At 42.9% G+C, this 13,817-nt stretch overlaps 1 protein-coding gene across 5 annotated transcripts in view; it reads right to left on the bottom strand.

Annotated features, from left to right (window-relative positions):
* The window catches only part of Clip4 (CAP-Gly domain containing linker protein family member 4), a 118,835-nt gene that overhangs the window by 80,006 nt on the left and 25,012 nt on the right, over nt 1-13,817 (bottom strand). For 2 of the 5 annotated variants that reach the window (XM_076558933.1, XM_076558932.1), the window contains exon 1: nt 2,395-2,643. The exons of 1 other annotated variant lie outside the window; for it this stretch is intronic. The gene's annotated coding sequence lies outside the window, so the exon portion shown is untranslated. Of the gene's footprint in view, nt 1-2,394; nt 2,675-13,817 lie in introns of those variants that run through there. 2 more of the 5 variants (XM_076558931.1, XM_016008973.3) reach the window with 2 other exon arrangements.

Genomic DNA, 13,817 nt, shown 5'->3' with positions numbered 1-13,817 from the left:
ACTTAAGCACAATGATGCACTGAATCCTCAGCCCAGAAACCCCAGGGGGGCCAAAATAAAGTACAAAAGACCCAGAAAAGCCAACACATTATTTAGGAGAAAATAAACTAGGAGAATTGACACAACCCAACTTAAAATTTTATTACAGGAATTAAGATAAACTGTAGCAATTAAGATAGTATGGAACTGGAAAAACTGAGAAGTCAAGAAATATCTCAGAAGCACACCCGCTCCAACATAGTCCCTGAATCTTGGACAAAGGAGAAAAGGCAACTCAAGAGGGAGAAAATGATAGTTTTACCTCACACCTTTCACAAAAATGAGCTAACAACAGAGCACAGAAGTAAGTTAGAATTCAGAACCATACGACTTCCAGAGGACAGCACAGGGAAAAGGTCTAGGTCCTCTTGGATTCAATGATAATTTCTTAGATGCAGTATCAAAGGCACAATCCAAGAAAGCCAGAATTGGACTGGATCACTGGAATTAATAATTTCTGATCTATATCCATCTTCAGGGGCTTGGAGAGATGGCTCAGTGGCTAAAAGCCCTTGCTCTTGCTGTGGGCTAGGGTTTGGTTCCCAGCATCCACCTGGTGACTCACAGCCATCTATACCTCCAGTGCCAAGGGATCCAACGCCCTCTTCTGACCTCTACAGGTAGCAGGCATGTGTGTGGTACACAGACATACATGCAGGCAAAACACTCATACCCATAAAATGAAATAAGTAACTCTAAAAAAAAAAAAATTCAAGAGACCATATTGAGGAGACCTACAAATAGGACTCACTGGTTAAGAGCAGCCTACTGGAGTCTGGTCCCCGGAAGCAGTGTCAAGAGACTCACAGCCTCCTGTAACTCGAGCTCCAGGGGACCCAATACCCTCTCCTGCCTTCACCAACATCCACATGTGAGCACGTGCGCGCGCGCATACACACACACACACACACACACACACACACACACACACACACAAAGAATAAAATAATATTTAAGGGCCATGTTAAGACAATGAAAACACAAGCCAAAAACTTTGTAAAGCCAAAAGCTTTACAAAGTACGTATCTGATGTTATCCAAAAGAACTCTCTAAACGCAATAATAAGAAAATTCTAATTCTCTAAATGAGCAAAAGATCAGAAGAGACACCTCACCAAAGAAGAAACATATGTGGACCATCAGTATATGAACAACAGCATAAGTCATTGAGAACTCGAAATTAAAAAAGCAATGAGATTCCACTATACATCTATTAGAAGAGCTAAAATTCTCAACACTAACAAAGGCCGATGAGTATGGAGCACTCCAGTTCATTACTTAAGGAGGTTGCAAAATGGTACTGACACTTTAGAACACAGCCTGGTAGTTCCTTATAGTCTGACCCTATGAGCCAGCAGCTAGACTACACACACACACACACACACACACACACACACACACACACAACTAAATCTAAATATTAGAGCAACTAAGGTATCCTCTGTCTTCAGTAGATGAATGGATAAACTGTGGGGAAAACACAATATTTAGCAACAATAATTAATGGGCTATTGAGCCATAAAAAGACAAAGGGGAGCGTAAGTGAATATTGTTCAATATTGTTCAAAGAGAAAAGTCAGCCTGACTATGTATTGCATGTCTTCAGCTAAATGGCATTCCAGTTGGCGTGGGCAGTAGTGAAGGCAACTCCCTTCCAGCTGGCATCCTAGAAAAGATGAAACTATGGTAAAATTAAATACTCTATGGGCTTGGCATGGTGGCACATACTTTTAATCCCAGCACTCAAGAGGCAGAGGCAGGCAGATCTCTGTAAGTTTGAGACCAGCCTGGTCTACAAAGAGAGTTCCAGGACGCCAGCGCTATTAAAGAGTTTCTACTGTTTTTTTCAAAAAAACAAAACAAAATACAAATGAATAAATAAGTGCTCAGTGGTTACCAGGATTAGGGAAGAGTAGGAAGGATGGATGGAATGGTGCACACAAGGGATTTTGGGGACAAGAACACTGTTCTGACACTGTAATGGTGAAGACGTTATACATTTGTCGAAAACTTGATGTTGTAAACTATGGACCTTCTTTAATAATAATGTTATCAATAATTCAACAATTATCAACAGAAAGAATAGACTGTGGAGGAATTTCAATACTCTGCTCAGGTTTGGAGCACTGCCCTGACTTCCTGATCATGTACTATATATATGTTTTTTTTAAAAAAAGATGTATTTCTTTGACATCTGTCTACATGGCCAGGCGGTGTCTGCATCCAATTACCGAAGCCCGCGTTCATTTGTCTGAGGTTGTTCTGTGTGCTCTATTCAGGTCATCCACCTATGCCTCCGCAGAAATGAGTTTCACCAGAGCTCTGAGTAGACAGATTCATTTATACTATGACTTACCCAAATCATGTGACCGGCTTCTCAATGTCACCCAGAAAAAAAAAAATATATCGGTCCCTCATGGACCTTCCTTAATAGAGTCCAAATTGCTTAGTGTGTTAGTTGGGAGCGTATGGATACGAGTGTTTTCATAATGGGCTCCCTCAGGCCCTAGGTAGGTTCGTTACAGAAAGCCAAGGTGGTAACAGCAGGCTTTAGCTTGCCTCCCTCTGATGGAGTCCCCTTTGAGTGTCCCAGCTAGCCAACAGTCCCCACAGGCAACAAATGCATAACAATGACAAGGCTGGGGTGCTATGGATACAAGATTTAAAGGGCCAGGCACTAGTAATTAAGACCCTTAACTTACTGCTTAGTCAAGGCAGGATTAAGACAGGGGAAGAACCTTAGTTACCCCCACAAGCCCTTGACTTCACAGCAGGGAAGAAGTCAGAATGCTTTTAGAGACTCTTACAGTGCCGGCCAAGTTACTACAGAAATCAGTCACCCCGAATTCCCACTCAGGCCTCCCTCCACACCAGCTTTTCTGAAGCTGGATCCAGTTTCTTCGGGTATGTTCATGGGACAAAGCTTCACTGACATCATGGGATTGATTCCCCGTGGTAAAAACGGGCTGCAGGAATCTAGTTGAAGTAACTGAGTACCTTTGGCTATGTGTCCTTGCTACCAGGACCCACCTTGGGAGGACAAAAGAACCATGGAGGAGTTCCTTTGATTAATAAGAGACAAAGGGTACCCGGATGCTTTGACGCTGCCCTCTCCGGGTGTGTTCTCGGGAACAGGGCCGGAAACCGACAGTGCTGAGTCTTTGTGGAGTTTCTCTCCAGCACATCAGCTTCATTTTCAGAATGACATCACTCCTGCCTGTGCCCGGCCCAGAGTTCTCAAGTTGTGACAAGTCTCCGGAAAGATAAAGTCTACCTCTCAGATGAAAACCATCTGCAGTGGCTTTCCCAGTATCGGTACTGGAGAAGTAAACCTGACACACAACCCCATGGTCTATGTTTGGCACACTGAACCATCCGCCTTTTGACCCAAGTATTGCTGTGTGGTATCCAGGCGGATGCTACCCACCAAGCATGCCCCCTCCAAAAAAAAGCGCCTCCAGTTATCAGGATAATATGTTATTTTTAGACTAAAGTGTTCAGCTAATGAAAAAGTAGAACATTGAAAAATTAAGGCAGTGTCCCTCTGTCTTATATATCAAGGTCATAGAGGCCTTCAAGCTTCTGGAATTTTCTGCAAATGGGAAACTATTGCCTAGGAGCTGGAAGAATCACAATTTCTATAGAAATAATACCACTGGCTATAATAGATCAGAGGCTCAACGTGGCAAGCTGCCCCGACCTTCTCTCTTTCTATCCAAAGGTGAACTCTCAGCTATTGTCAACTTAATAAAAGCACTCAGCTAAGCTCAGAGTCATTATTGTTTGCTCTGAACAGAACCACCAGCACGTTCGCATCCAGAACTTTGTATTGATTGTCGTTTTTCACATCTATAGGATTTACTGTTTATAATGAAGAATCTGAGAGTTGAAAGACTTTGAACCACATTCAGTACTTTTACTAGAGCAGGCTCATCAAGTAAAAAAAAAAAAAATTGACCATCCTTCTTCTCACATGGGGCTTCAAATTTGTTTGTATAAGAAAACCATTCACCAGGTGTTGGTGGCGCACGCCTTTAATCCCAGCACTCGGGAGGCAGAGCCAGGCGGATCTCTGTGAGTTCGAGGCCAGCCTGGGCTACCAAGTGAGTTCCAGGAAAGGCGCAAAGCTACACACAGAAACCCTGTCTCGAAAAACCAAAAAAAAAAAAAAAAAAAAAAAAAAAAAAAAAAAAAAAAAGAAAGAAAGAAAACCATTCCCTGTTCTCCACCAATATTGTATACCACCACCTAATCCATGCAGACGGCACAGGATGTCCCATAACTGTTCCCAGAGCATCAGCCAAGATACCACAGTAGATGACATCCATTAGAGTTTACAAAAGGCATGACTTTCAGGCTTGTGGGCGAAGCTTTAGGAGACTTCCCATGGGAAAGAGAAGTTTAATAGTGAATTTCTTTTTCAGTTGTTGTTGTTTTTTCTGTATTTTTGTTTGTTTTATTTTGTTTTGTTTTGTTTTGTTTTTCGAGACAAGTTTGCTCTCTGTAACAGCTCTAACTATCCTGGAACTATCTCTAGACCAGGCTGGCCTCTAACTCAAAGATCCACCTGCCTCTGCCTTCCGAGTGCTGGGCTTAAAGGCATGCACCACCACTGCCTGGCTAACAGTGCATTTCTATCCTAGACTGAAACATAAAGAGTCCAGAGGAGATACATCAGTGTGTGGAGAAGGCTGCCTGACAGGAGCTACGATCTTCCAAAGGGGTCTGCAACAAAGCCACGGAGACCAGGACCCGAAGACGAGAGAATTAATATCCAAGCTCACACTCCTCCCTCGCCCTCTGTGGTTCTTGCCTGGGAAAAACAGGAGTCCTTCTAAGGCACATCTGGTCTGGGTGATGGTGGTGGGAAGAGGTGGGGGTGGGGGGGGGCGTCCACAAGTGCTAATGGGATTCCGACACCACCTGCAACTTCCTATTTTCTTCATGTTAGTCAGAGGCTATAATCTGGACCAGGCCTCTGAAAACTTTGAAAGAATAAGCTTTCTCGACTTCCAAAGCCTGACTCTGCTTTCCAAAGATTTTGAACAGAAATTCGAATTCACTTGGTCATGATGTCTAGCGATGAGACAGGCGCCCTGACCTTCTCAGTTACAGCGTGGAACAGGTAATAACTTGGAAAAAAACTGCCCATAATGATCCTTGGGTCTCTACTTGAGGTTTTACTGACACCTGGCTGCCTGTAATTATCGAAGCCAACACAAATTTCACAGCGCTGACTTGAGTGTGCAAAAATGTAATTTTCTCTATTTTCCTATAATTGAGTGTAATTTCTTCCCCTGAGCCTCTGTTCTGCCTCAAAGCAGAGAAAATTTAATCTAGCTACTTTCAGATAAACTCCTTCAAACACCGCCATGTCTTTAGTCGATTCAAGTTCATAATTCACTCACAATTAGGTTGGAAATTCTCTTTCTTTTTTTCCTTCTTCTCTGGAATTCAATCTAAATTCCCGGGGTCTTGTATAATGGGTCTCCTTCTTCATGTTAATGTGTACCGTCTGCATCTGGATATCACAGGTGTCAGGTGTTCCTCTTAGGGTGAAGAGGCAGGAGGATCACTGCGAGTTTCAGGTCAGCCTGGGCTGTAATGTACTTGAAATACATTGTCCTCATGAGACCCAGCACTGTATATAATATACATGGATAATAAAAAGATGCAGTAGTGATTCGGAGTTTTTTAAGTTAATACATGTGCTTAGGGTTTACAGCTCTTATAAAGGAAAACCTTTCACTGGGGCTGGCTTACAGTTCAGAGATTTAGCCCATTATCATCATAGTGGAAAGCATGGCAGTACACAGGCAGACATGGTGCTGGAGAAGGAGCCAATCAGCAGGCAGCAGGAAGAGAGAGTGACACTGGGCCTGCCTTGAGCATCTGAGACCTCAAAGCCACTTCCTCCAACAAGGCCACACCTCCTAGACATGCCACTCCCTTGAGCCTCTGGGGGCCGTTTTCTTTCAAACCACCCCACCCAAGTATGGTGCTCTATAGCATACCACAAACTAATGCGATGAAAAGCCAGTCTCTCGGCCTCACAAGCTCAGCTCTTGCCTCCCTGCCCTCTATCCTTATCTCCAGTGCTCACACACGGTCAAGTTGACTACTAGTTCGTCACTCTATTTTTTTTTAACCCCAAGAACTTACCATATGTCATCCAGTTCACTTCCATTTTGAGATCCCTTAAAGCATTAAAGAGTCCCCTAAGCTCCTAAGGGTTCATAACTTACAGTTACCCATCTTGAAATATATCCATTGTTTCCTATTTCTGCAACAAGGCTCACATCCATCAAACCAGGGTCTCCTGGGTCATGGCCCAACTTTTTAAAAGAATGATTGCTTCAATATAAATAGATCTGAATAGTTTCCAAAGTAGGAATTTAGTCTGGGCAAGTGGCTCAGCCGGAAAAGTGTTTGCTATACAAACAAGAAGATCTGAGTTTGATCCGTAGTGCCTACATAAAAGCTGGGCATGGCAGCACATACCTGTAGCCCCACACTGGGAAGGCAGAACAGGAGGATCCCCAGGGCTCAATAGCAAGCTAGTCTCACCAAATCAGTGAGCTCCATGTTCAGTGAGAAATCTTGTCTCAAAAATATGAGGTAGAGAGTGATTAGGGAAGACAAGTACCATGGACTTCTGGTCTTTGTAGATGTGAGTACACATGTACCTACACAGATACACATGCGCACAGACCTGTGTATACATATACATATACATATACATATATATATATATACATACATACATACATGTGTTGTAAAATAACAAGGAAAAGACAGTGTCGATATAAAATGCTAACTGTACTCTATAGTAAAATTTAAAGGCAAGACAGAATTTAAAAACTAATAATACAAGTGACTAGGAATACAAGTAGTATTTTTAAACTTTATTATACTTAGTTTGTTTGCATCTGTCTGTGTGTGTGTGTGTGTGTGTGTGTGTGTGTGTGTGTGTGTACCCACGGCACCGTGTGTGGGGTCAGATGACCACGTACGTACAGGAGTCAGCTCTCTCCTTCTACCATGCTGGTCCTGGGGATTGAACTCGGGTCATCAGGCTTGGCAGCAGGGGCCTTCACCTGCTGAGGCATCTGCCCAGCACAATATCGTGAAGATTAACAAAAATGAACTTATCATCCTTTCAATGAATGAAGGGAATGTGCAGGCGATTTAAAAAATAAGTAAGTGATGAACAAAACACATTCTTTTGGTTTGTTTGCTTTTTCAAGACAGGGTTTTTCTGTGTAGTTTTGGTGCCTGTCCTGGCCTTGCTCTGTAGACCAGGCTGGCCTCTGCCTCCCGAGTGCTGGGATTAAAGGCATGCACCACCATTGCCCAGCCACAAAACACATTCTTAAATAGAAACTAGAATGAGAAGCAATTCCTCTCCTGAATCCGCAGAGACTTTTTGTGAACACTAGCAACCAAAGCTAGCAAGCTTGCAATAATGTGGATGTTTTCACACTGGTTCAAGGAATCACAACTGGTGTCGTCTTTCTGGAAAGTCAGGTCACAAGCTACAGCAATCTCCCTAAAAGTGCTCATACCCACGGAAGCATAACCCCCCACCCCTTATACGTGACCGTCCATAGTGACTTATTCCCAAACAGTGCAGATGGCAGGAGGGAGAAATAATTCTACAAAAGCACCCTCTACAAACTGCACCACTGCCGCCTTTAATCCCAGCACTCGAGAGGCAGAGCCAGGTGGATCTCTGTGAGTTCGAGGCCAGCCTGGGCTACAGAGCGAGCTCCAGGACAGGCACCCAAACGACACGGAGAAACCCTGTCTCAGAAAACCGAAAAACAACAACAACAACAACAACAAAGCAGCGCCACTGCATCCAGGTGAACAGGCTCATCCTCAAGAGTCACAAATCATGTTGACAGACTGCATGATGGAATGAAAGTGGCACATTACCTCTGTAGGCATCCTCTCCAAACACCCATGACGACCCCATCTAGTCATGGGAGAACCCATAAGACAAATGCCAACATAGCTTACAATATGTCTGGCTGGCACTCCACGAAATTGTCAAGGTCACCAAAACCAGGGGAACTCTGAGGAACTTTTACCTCCAAGAGGCATCTAAAGAGACATGGCTATCAATTGTAATGTGTCCTGAGATGGGAACTCAGAAGGAAAGATCATGGTAAGCGCTAAGTCTGAATAAAGAATGCGTTTGATTTAACAATTATGTATTGTTATTGATTCATTAATTGTAACAAACGTACCATCGTAAAGTGAGACGTTTATACTAGGAGAAACAGTGCAGGAAAGTGAGGGATGGACAGGAATTCCTGCTCATGTGTTCTATAAATCCAAAGTGGCCCTAAAAAAGAAATAAAGTCTGTGAGTCTCTTCAAATGCTTATTTGGTATTTACATGAACCTTAGCGTGTTCGTGGCCTAATTCTTTTTTTTTTTTTTCAAGAAAACGATTACTGATGTGGGTAAAGATTTACACACAAGGATGTGTCAGCATTACCCACCATAGATCTAACCCGAGTGTTCAATACTAGTCCAACCAAAGAAATTAGCCTTCAGTTCAATGAAATATTTTAGCAGTTAAAAATGCGGTAGCCAGTGTACGGCGCACACCTATAACCCCAGCTACCTGGCGACTGAGGCAGAGATTCAATACAGGCCTGACTTAGACAGCAAGACCCTGCCTCAAAAGAAAAAAAAATGCCAAGGATGTGGTGTGGTGGTAGAATGTTTGCCTAATGTCTGTGAGGACCTAGGTACGGCCCTCGGTACTGAAAAAAAAAAAATCAAGTATATCAAACAATGTAAATATAATCCAATGACATAATGGGAGAAAACTAGGTTGTGAAATTTACAGAGAGAAAGTTCTGTGCATATCGAGTCAGAAATAGGATGGCTAGACAGACAGACAGGCAGAGATGAACGAGTTTGATTTTTCCTTTTTTAAAAAAATGATGTATTCATTTTTATTTCATGTACATTGGTTTGCCTGTATGAGGGTATTGGATTCCTTGGAGCTGGAGTTACAGACAGTTGTGAGCTGCCATGTGGGTGCTGGGAATTGAACCCCGGTCCTCTGGAAGAGCAGCCAGTGCTCTTAACCACTGAGCCATCTCTCCAGCCCTTTGATTTTCCTTTTAAGCTTACCTGTTTGCTAAAGTTTATATGGTATATGTTCCTTTTTTCACGAAAAAGAATATATAAGACAAAACCAACCATTTTAACTATTTTGTTTACATTTCACTAACATTTTATACATTAATAGTGTTTAACAACTCCCAGAATATTTCATTGCCACAAAAGGAAATCTTGTGCCCAACAAGCAGTCACTCCCGTCTCCTATGCTCCCAAGTGGTTGGCAACCCACCCCCCCCCACCCCCCCCACCCCCCGTCAGCTTCCTGTCTCTATGGATTTTCCAGTTCTGCATGTTTCCTATGAATGAAACCACACAGTACAAAAGCTCTCATGTATAGCTTTTTTCACTTAATACAATGCCTTCAAGATTGACTCAAGGAATAAAATATAAAATATTTCATTCTCTTTTATGGCTGAGCAATATTTCACTCTATGTACATACCAAATCTTCCTTATCCATTCATCTGTTGGTAAACATTGTGCTTGGTTTTCATCCTCACTTTGAATAGTGCTGCTATGTATAGTCATATCCAAGTTTTCATTTGAAAACATGGCCTACAGTTTTCAAACGCTTTTATTAAAATACATCCAGCTAAGTTTTACTAAGTTCTCCAGTCCATACCAATATTGAATTGCTCAGAAATTCCCGACATTTGTTGACTTGTGCTGAATGATGCAGTCTTCCATTCATGGGCTGTGTGAAGCCTCTGGCCTCAAATTACATTTTTAATAAAACGGTATTTTTATTAAGAAAACAATGCGAATGACCACACTTCTTCATCTCACAACACAAAGCACCTTAGATGGGGCTTTTGCAAGAATTGATAGAACAATGTCTGAGCCTAGATCATTTCACACATCTCTTTGGAGAGTTTGGAAAGGTGAGCATTATGATTTTATCCATCGTCACTAAAGTTTTCCACATTAGCTTGTATCAGATGGACAATGACAAAGAGAATCAAATCTGCCTTTAAAGACTTTCCCGTTTTTATTTGGGAGTGGGTGGGTGAAAGTAGAAGCCAAAAAAGTCAGATCATCTGGAACTGGAGTTACAGGCAGCTGTGAGCTACCCAACATGGCTGCTGGGAATCGAACTCGGGTCCTCTGCAAGAGCAGCAAGCACTCTTAACTACTGAGCCACCTTCCAGGCCCAGCCTTTAAGCCTTGTGTCAACAGTGCAGTATTTCCAAGTTGGTCATCCGTACTATGTGGAGTTCACTCTTTATTTAAATTACCTGAGAATTGGGTAAATTCACTGAGGAGAACTGTCAAGATAGTCATCAAAACCTTCTTATGTGGGAATACTACTTAAAGTATGTATCTGATATACACGGCAACACCGGTAGTCTGCAATGGTAACTTCATTGAGGGCAAGGAGCGAACCAAAAAATTAAATTCAGCCAGCCTGTCTGTATAAAACTCTAGATTATGCTGAAATTGCATTCAGTTTCATGTCAAAACTCATTCCACATTGAAACGATCTCTTGCTAGCTCTCTTAGGGTTTCTATCGCTACAGTGAAACACCACAACCAGAAGCGACTCGGGGAGGAAGGGGTTTATTTGGCTTATGCTTCCACATCATTGTTTATCACTGAAGGAAGTCAGGACAGGAACTCAAGCAGGGCAGGAACCTGGAGGCAGAAGCTGATGCAGAGGCCATGGAGGGGTGCTGCTTACTGGCTTCATCATGGCTTGCTCAGCCTGCTTTCTTATAGCACTCAGGACCACCAGCCAGGGTGGCCTCACCCACAATGGAATGGGCCCTTCCCCATTGATTATTAATTAAGAAAATGCCTTACAGCCAGATCTTATGGAGGCATTTTCTCAATTGAGGTTCCTTCCTTTCACGTAACTCTACCTTGTTGACATAAAATTAGCCAGCATGCTAGATAATTAGCTCTGGGTCGTAGGAACCAAAATGTAGTGTAATTTATTTAACTCATTGAAGGACAGGGAGTAAGCATGTTACAAAATAATGTTTACATTATATATGGGTCTGTTTTGGATTTCATAGTTTGACCTATGACCTCATTTTTAGTGACCTTTTGAAGGCAGAGCTTACTTTCCTCTTGAGTGTGATTGTTCTCAGTGTCTTCTGAAGAGCACAATATGGAGAAAGTGAAGTGACTTCATGAAGTAGGGTATGGTGGTCTCTTCTTTGCTCTCAGGGACAGCTGGCTGCCATATTGTAAGAACACTCAAGCAGCTCTATGGAGAGACCTCCATGATAAGGACAGAAACATGAGGTAGTATTTGTTGTTTTAAGATTTTCATGTAAGAATAGACAATGAAAACAGGGACCCTTCCTGAAACCAGCAACGTCATAGTTAGAACTCTCTCTGACACAAAACAAAATATACACTGCTGTATTGTAATTAGGAGTATATGTGTAGTATTGGTAAAGTGCATGACCTGACTGTATAACTCTAGGATACATATCCCTAGAAAACCACTACCCAGAGCGATATATGTATATATATACTGTTTCCACTATCCTAGGAAATTCTCCGTGTCCATAGCCAGTCAATAGTTCTTCCTAGAGAAACCATTCTTTTGATCAATAATCATAGGTTAGTTTCTCCTGCTCTTGACCATATAAATGGAATCTTTCCATATATATTCGTCCATGCCTGGAGTATTTCACTCATATTTTTTGTTTTGTTTTGCTCTGTTTTGAGACAAGATGTCAGTATGCAGCCCAGGCTGGCCTTGAACTTACTCTGTAGCCCAACTAGCCATGAACTCAGCAATTCTCCTGGGTGACTCAGCCACCCAAGTCCTGGTATTATAGACCTGCACAGCCATGCCTGGCTAAGGGGGTTTTTTGAGGGGGAGGGTTGGTTTTTGTTTTGGTCTTGGAGACAGGATTTCATATGCAGCCTTGGCTGACCTGGAACTCGCTCTGTAGACCAGGCTGACCTTGAACTCACAGAGATCTACCTGCCTCTGCCTCCCAAGTGCTAGGATCAAAGGTGTGTGCCACCTCAATTGGAATTTTTTTTTCCTGTTGAGGCAGGTGAGACTTACATTCAAGGTTTTCTGCCTCAGCCTCCTGGGTTGATTGCTTTTGCTCTTTTGGCAGGTGGGGAGGAGGGGGGCTGCCACCCAACTTCTTCCTTTGCTGGCCTCTTCCAAAAAACCCAGCCTCCATCTCTCAAGCCCCACTTTAAAAAAAAAAAAAAACCCTCACTACACAAGGTTCCTCACCACTTCCTGTCAGCTACTTGTAGAGTCAGCCTTCTGCTCGCAGGTTAATTTCATTTCATCAAACACATCTTTGAATTGTTAACAAAAGCAGTAGGAAAAAGCGCAACACACTTTACAATAATATTCCCCAGTAGGTATCCAGGACTACAAGCGTGAGCTACCATGCCCAGCATGCGGGCACAATTGTTTTGAAATTTATCCATGTTGCATATATTTTGTTTGTTTTCTCCTTTTATGGCTGAGTGGTATTCCATTTTGTACAAACCTCAAACAGCCTTCCCTGTTGACAGACGATAATATGGTCTCCAATTTCAGAACATTATGGATATGGTGACTATGAACATTCTCCTACCAGTTTCTCTGTGGACATACACATTCAATACTCCTGAATTTTTTTCTTAGACTTGATGAGTCGAAGGGTACATGTTTAAATGTGCGGTTTATCCAAAGTAGCAGTATTTCCCATTCTCACTCCTGGGAGGTGTGGTGTTTTGTTTTGTTTTGTTTTGGTTTGGTTTGGTTTTAAGCAGGTGAAACAAAACCCCTTCAAAAAGAAAGAAAAAAAAAAGAAGTTGATCTTAATACAGAATTAATGGCCACATATAAACAGCTTCCTGAACTGTTTGTATGAGGCAAGAAACCCAGCCTGGAAGGAGTAGTGTTGACAGTCGAACTCCAGGCAAATACTGTGATTTCAACCACTGGTTTAGAAATGTTGTCAGTCTTTGAGATCGAAGGTTTGTACACAGATAACTCACGTGGGACACTCAAATCCCCAAAGGAGCAGATTTGCATGAAGCATCCTCCAGAGGAGCTCTCTATCCTCTTCAGTGTGGGACTCCACATGTAAAGAAAGTCTTCACGCACAGTCCGTGTTTACCCACCAGCCCGGTGAAGGTGAGAAATAAAACATCTCACTGCCTAACGTAGCTCACCCCTAGGCGCTGACTCGGCCCGGCTTCCCTGGAGCTCTGCTTCAAACAAACAGATCAGGGAACTTTATTAATGATGCACTCTGGGGCACCGGCTGTGACTGGCACAGGACTCTGCACAGAGCCCCAGGACCCAGGCTCTCGCTTGTTCAAAGCAAGGGAAGTGGTTTCTCCGTCCTTTCTGCTTCCAAGGTGTCCTGGCGGCACAGAGCTCAGTAAGTCAAAGTGACGGTGGTAACATCAGCTCCGATCTCAGCACCCTCGGGGGAGTTTTCTTTTTCTATTATAAAAATAAAAAACTGGGGCTGGAGAGATGGCTCAGTGGTTGGGAGCACTGACTGCTCTTCCAAAGGACCTGGGTTCAACTCCCAGCACCCACATGGCAGCTCATAACTGTCTGTAACTCTAGTTCCAGATGATCTGGTATCTTCACACAGACCTGCATGCAGGCAAAGCACCAATGCACACAAAAATTAAAAACTGCACTCGGGAGGCAG

This window comes from Peromyscus maniculatus, chromosome 22 (assembly GCF_049852395.1).
Source record: "Peromyscus maniculatus bairdii isolate BWxNUB_F1_BW_parent chromosome 22, HU_Pman_BW_mat_3.1, whole genome shotgun sequence".
Lineage (NCBI taxonomy): Eukaryota > Metazoa > Chordata > Mammalia > Rodentia > Cricetidae > Peromyscus > Peromyscus maniculatus.
This window is presented reverse-complemented; position numbering and strand designations above follow the sequence as displayed.